We start from the raw sequence: 6,140 nt of genomic DNA, 5'->3' as shown, positions 1-6,140 counted from the left end.
GGTGAATAATGCATGGGGGAGATGGATATGTCTGCGTACGCGGCGCTCGCTTTATTACAGCGGCGTTTGTATGCTGATGCCGCGATGCCGACTCCTCGGGCGCGGAGGTGCCACCTCCCGGAGCCGTCTCTCACACTTTTGCCTTTCATCGTCCCCTCTCAGGTCTTTCGCCATGGCTCCTGTTTTGTAGATTTTAATGCCTGGCCCTCCAGCACGGCCTTGGCTCCTATCAGCCTGCGTGCGTGTGTCTCCATCATATCTGCTGTGTTAAGGCGGCGGACAACACGGGCAGATGCTATTTAAGCCCCTCCTCACGAGCAGCAAGCTCCAGCTCAGAGCGGTTTACATGACAGGCATCCTCTGACGACGGAGCTTTGGTGCTCGACCTTTGACCTTTTGCCCATGTCCTGCAATAACAGCGACCTTTGCCCGTCACGATGCCTCTCATTTTCCTATACTAAATATATGAAGCAGTGTCTGTGTGAGTATATTAAAAGTTGTTCTATTTTTTATGTCAGTGATGTGACTGCTATAAATCAGCAGGGGCTTCTGTATCTTAAACTGACAAACAAACAGCTCTCGAAGCACCTACTCATGAGGTTGCACGTGCACGAGTGGGGTGATGCTGTTTGCCTATCAACGATCTCCCACCTTACTTGCTTCGCTGTTGCATGAAAGAAAACAACATTCCAGCGTGCTGCTGCAAATGCGATATTAGAGGAGCCTGTCACTTTATTTCCACGTCTGATCACAGGATGTGTTGCTTTTAATCATCTCGGGTGCTGGATCAGATTTTATGGCTGTCAAGGGATAAAACAAACATGCAAAGTGCAGAAGAGTTTCCCCCAGCAGGTACTTTGTCTCATGCACAGCAACAGAGCAGAATAATTAAGCATGACACCGTGAACCGGAGGTGCAGAACTTTTGACGTTTGTACTAGTATAGAATGAGTAAACCCTTTCCCTGGAAGGATGTGCATAGCATGTGGGAAGCCAGGCCTACAGCGGGTCTGCGTCCTGTAATATATTCCATTTCATTCTATTCAACCTCCCAGCCTGCTCTCATCAGCGGATCAGGAGTGCGCCGTCTCGCAGGCACACTGAGATATAATTACTTTCGCAACACACGAAGAGCCAGAGAGACAGAAAGGCTGAAGGAATGAACAATGAAGTTTAATTATGCTTTATGGCAACAATTATAGAATGAAAACGGAAAGTCAATAAGCAGAAACATGGTCTTTTTTTTTTCTCTATGTGCAGAGTTTTGCACGGGGCTTGAGGTAGAATGAAAATAAACTAAGAGGAAGCTGAGGAAGGAGGGAGCTGGAACTGAGAAGCGCTCCACCAGTCTGCAACCTTTTGCACATCATCAGTCAGACGTGAAGGAGAGCGCTTGGCCTCTTCACCCTGATAATTGCAGATGTATAGTTGCGGCGAGATGAGCGTCGGGCTCTGCCTGACGTTTCATTTTCTATCAGCGACTGGCGCGGCGTCGGGATCAGTGGGATTAGCGGGCTGATTATCACGCCTCATTGGCGGCAATGCACCAAAAAAACAGAAAAAAAAAACATTCACAGCCCTCGCACACAGACAAACACTCGCTCAATCAAGGACAGATTAATTAAAGGGAACAGTCTAATTAGTGTCATTAAGGAAGGAATAATAGAGAGGCTTGTACGCAGGGACGAGGGCTGAGCAGAGCTGTCAGTGTTTACACACTCATGGTTACATACAACCTGGGAGCCGGTTCATCAAGACAAGACGCCGCATCAGTCTGCTTTTAATGGCGTCGAATCCAACGCGTGACACTAAGCGTCCTTTTTTCTCCGATATGTGAGACGGGGCCGGGGGAAAGTGGACGCAGCCGACGTTGCCATGAGCAACAAGCCCCCTCGTGGGGCGAGGGAGCTACTCGGTTGCCAAAACGGGCCCTGGGTGGACCGGACCCACGAGCCGAGGAGCCAATCAGAGGCGAGAAGGAGAAACACATGGAAAGTCAGCGCCGGGATGCCCTGCAGCAGAAAACCTCCCAACAGCCTCTTTTTCTCTTCCACGGCAATACAACACATACACACACACACACACACACACACACACACACCTTATTTTATGCTAGAGGCTGCATAAATATGAATCAGGGGCGACAATGGCGTGCGGAGTACAGCCCTGTGCATCCTATTTTCATCATTTACCTTAGGCTAAATGGATTTGGAACACCGCTGGATGGCTCACCTCTCACACTAGCTTGCCTACTTAAATGTGAAAAATGCTACAGTTCCAAACTCGACCTTGCCTTATTTCATTCTGTGACTCACCTCCCTCCCTCTCTCGCTCGCCCACCCCACCCTCCTCCTAATGGAGGCGGTTGTTGCGCCTGCATCGCACTTTAGCTGCAGCAGGAGCAGCGGCTGCGGCCGGGAGGAGAACAAATCAAGTTCTACAGAGCGGCGAATGCCACAGCGTTCACCCCCCCAATTAGCAAACGACGCGATTCAAGGCCGCGCCCGGTTTCACCTCCAGACAAAAGGAGTCGGCTTGAGATGAACTCTTTGTTGCTACGTCACACCAAAACAGCGGTCCTATCCTGAAGTCAGTGTCCGGGTTCCTCTGTGGTATCAGGGAAGCGACTCTACTGCCTGAGATAAGCCTTAAAGGCTGTTTTGCTAATTTGGGCAAATGGTCCTTTAAAAGCTACCGCCTGTTGCTTTCTCCACCGTTTCCAGCTCCTCCGTCCTCGCTCCTTGACCTTTCTCCCAGGTCCCCTCTCTTTCCACCGCTCCCTCTCCTTCAGTGCCTCCCGATGGCACCGTGTTTATCCATTATTGATATTCTGACTGGGCTCGCTTCCCGCCCCCCTGTCGCCCCACTTTCCTGCAGCCTGCCCTACTTCACCACCGTCCTCGCGAGACACGCGCGCACAGATGCACAAGTTTGTGCGAGACAAAAGTTGTGTGTGTGTGTGTGTGTGTGTGTGTGTGTGTGTGTACTCTCAAATCAGTGAAACAGAAAGAGAGACTAAGTGAGAGTCCACACGCAGCCAGAGGAGGGTGACTATATTTAGATGCATATAAGAGGAGACTGTTCCCAGCATCCAACTGTGCAGACACACACACAGTTAGCCGTGCATTCGTCTCTCCCTCCGACTGCGCCGCTGTTTGTGTCTGCGTGTACATACGTGCACCTACGCCAATGTTATGGAACAGCTGCTTCAAAAGCAGCCTTTGCGATATTGTAATTCCATCACGCTTTTGATCTCGTCAGTGTCTTTTATACCTAATGAGGTTCACCGAGTGTCCTTCACTTGACTTCCTCCTAAAGCTTTCATCAACTTTTTGCTTTTGTCCTCTCGACGGCTCTTCAGCCAATTAGCATCTGTCATTCTTTCTCTCTCTCTTTTTTTTTCGAACGACCCTCCTCGCGTTTCGCATTCGAGCGCGTGGAACCCAGGGGACGGCGGCGCACGTGTGATCACCAGCTCCTCAGGTTCCGGCGCTTTGATGGGAGAAGCCGGTGGAGTCTGTTGGCGTCTCGGCCTTTGAAGGAGAAAACACGCAAACAGTTTGTTGTGCGCGCGGAGCACGGGTTTGTTTGGAAGTCGCTCGTCTCGTCGCCAGGACGTTCTGGAGCCGCTATCAAGTGGGATTTCTCATCTGCCATTTTCTTTCAGCGCCAGACTGGAATAAAAGTGCTGTTGAAGTCGCTTCTCCTCGATGTATGGGCGTCTGTACAAGGGCATACGCGTGTTTGCATGTCTTCTTCAAGTGTGTGTATGTGTGTGTGTGCGTCCCTTGTTGACTTTTAATTGTTCTGTGCTTGTGAGAGTATGTGTTCAGTTTACTCCACTGCAATTGATCTGGAGAATCATGGTTGGTGGAGACTCCCAGGTGTCCAGAACCACCATCTGAAACTCCTTGTAATTACCTCTGGGACCACTGGCGAAGATGAAGGGAGAGACAGAAAACTGACAGACATGCAAGTTACTGACAGAGAGAGAGAGAGAGAGAGAGAGAGAGAGAGAGAGAGAGAGAGAGAGAGAGAGAGAGAGAGAGAGAGAGAGAGAGAGAGAGAGAGAGATGGTCCTTTATTGTTTCACCAAATGTTAAAAGAACAAATTTTGATGTGCTTTTCCTGTTTATAGCGTCTTCGTGATTAAAACTAATCTGCTGCTAAAGGCCTGAGACACAGATCAGTCCTGCCTGTGTGTGCATGGATTCAACAGGAGACCAGAGTTATCAGCGCTAACAAGTACAAGGCTGCGGATCACAGCGGAACCAGCACCTCTGGACAAAGATCCATTCACAGCTGTTCTTTCTTCGTCTACCTGTCGTTTCCAACCTGCTGCGCGACCTTCAAATCTGATTCAAATCCCACAAATGAAGCAGGGAACTAGTTGGAACGTTTCTAGCGCTGACGATGGTCATCTCAGGAATATTCACATTAACGTCTAAAGGATATTTAGTTGCAAACACTGGGAGGTGTTCATGGTCGGTGGCTGGAGTCATTGTGAAGGTTTTATCGCTTCTCTTTCTCTGCCGTTCTATACGCAGAGGAAGATTAAACGGGACGAGGCTGCAGATTGAGCCGAGGAGCAAGGGGACAAGGCGATGGGGAAGGAGATGGAGGCGGAATGAAAACAGGAGATTACTGATCAACGCGGAGCACGGGGCGAATATTTGATTCAGCCCTTTGTGATGTTTTCTTATCTAAAAAAAACACATAATGCCGTTCCGTCTGCGTGTTAAGAACAGGCGCTGAGGATTATTGTCGGATGGAAACATTAGGGCGCATCGGCGCTATCGTGGTGAAATTGCGTTTTATCTAACACAGATTTCAGTTTGTGCTGTTTGTTCCCTTTCGAAATAGTAAAAAAAAAAAGGCCTCGCGTGTGAATCTGCCGATCGATGCCAGAGGCTCATACTGTAAAATACTCCCAGTGTGGGAGAGGAATATCGACACCATAAGCACTGCAGGGCGACTTTGGACGACACCGGCCGGAGCAGGACGATGCCCTCGTGGGCTGATAGCATTTTAAACGTTGATGCGGCTTTGGAAATAACACATTAGCGCTTTATTAGCTTGGAGAGGTGGAAGCCGGCAGGTGCGCTGGCGTGCACGCACGCGCACGTGCACGCGCGCCCTTGTAATTGGCACCTCCCGTTGCCCGGAGGCGGCGTGAGCCTGCATATAAGCTATATAATAAAGCACATTATCCCGGCTGGTGATGCGATCGCGCCTCCTCCAGGTTGGTGACAGCTGGAGTTTCGATGCAGAAGGTGAAATCCTCCGGGCGGACCGGAGGCCGCGGCGCGGCGCCGACCTTCTCCCGACAAGTCGCGTAATGAGTTTTGAGCGTAGCGTAAATGAGAGCGGGGCTGATTAGAGTTCTGCTTTGATCTGGGTGCGTCCTCGGTGGCAGAGTTTCAGACGAGGAAACGTTTCCTTTGTTCCCCTGCATCTGAATGCCCGCCGTGAATCAGCTGCTCCAGATGTTTCGCTGCCATTTTTTTTTTTCCGGTGGGGCATTTTTTTCGTTCCGTTCCTGATCGCTGCCGGTGAATTATGAACAACAGCTGCAGCTGCGGCGTGAACAACGTGACGTCCCACTCGTCCCGGTGTAACTATCATGTCAGTCTGCCTGTCAGGTTGTAAAGGGAGCAGTAAGGAGCGTCTTCACGCCACTCACTTTTCGGATCCACCTGTACTCAGCCAGCTCTGACACAACACGGCGCTGCTCCACTGAAGGGAAATGCCTGTGGTTTGGAGGATGTGTGATCAGAGGGAAGCAGACTGGCAGCCATGACGCATTTGGTGGAGTGTCAAGGTAGAAGCCGAGGTCGCAGGGTCGCAATCGCTTCATTTTCCACTCATCATCAAGACAAAAGCTAAAGCCAATTTGTGAAAGAACTGGAAGAGCCAAACTAGCAGAAGAAAAGTCATTACTGTTCAAAGGCTGCAAGCCTCTTATCAACAGTCAGATTCAAAGCTTGGAATTGTTAAGAGAGAGGTTTTTTCTTTTTTGTGCCGATTCACATCAAAACTCATTTGGATGAGCTTCAGCACGCAGCAAGACAGTGATCCAAAAGCTCCTGGTTAGTCCACACACACATGAACTCACAGCTGACGGCAGAAGAGGAGAATGAT

Source organism: Betta splendens, chromosome 17 (assembly GCF_900634795.4).
Source record: "Betta splendens chromosome 17, fBetSpl5.4, whole genome shotgun sequence".
NCBI lineage: Eukaryota > Metazoa > Chordata > Actinopteri > Anabantiformes > Osphronemidae > Betta > Betta splendens.
Note: the sequence above shows the minus strand (reverse complement) of the source record.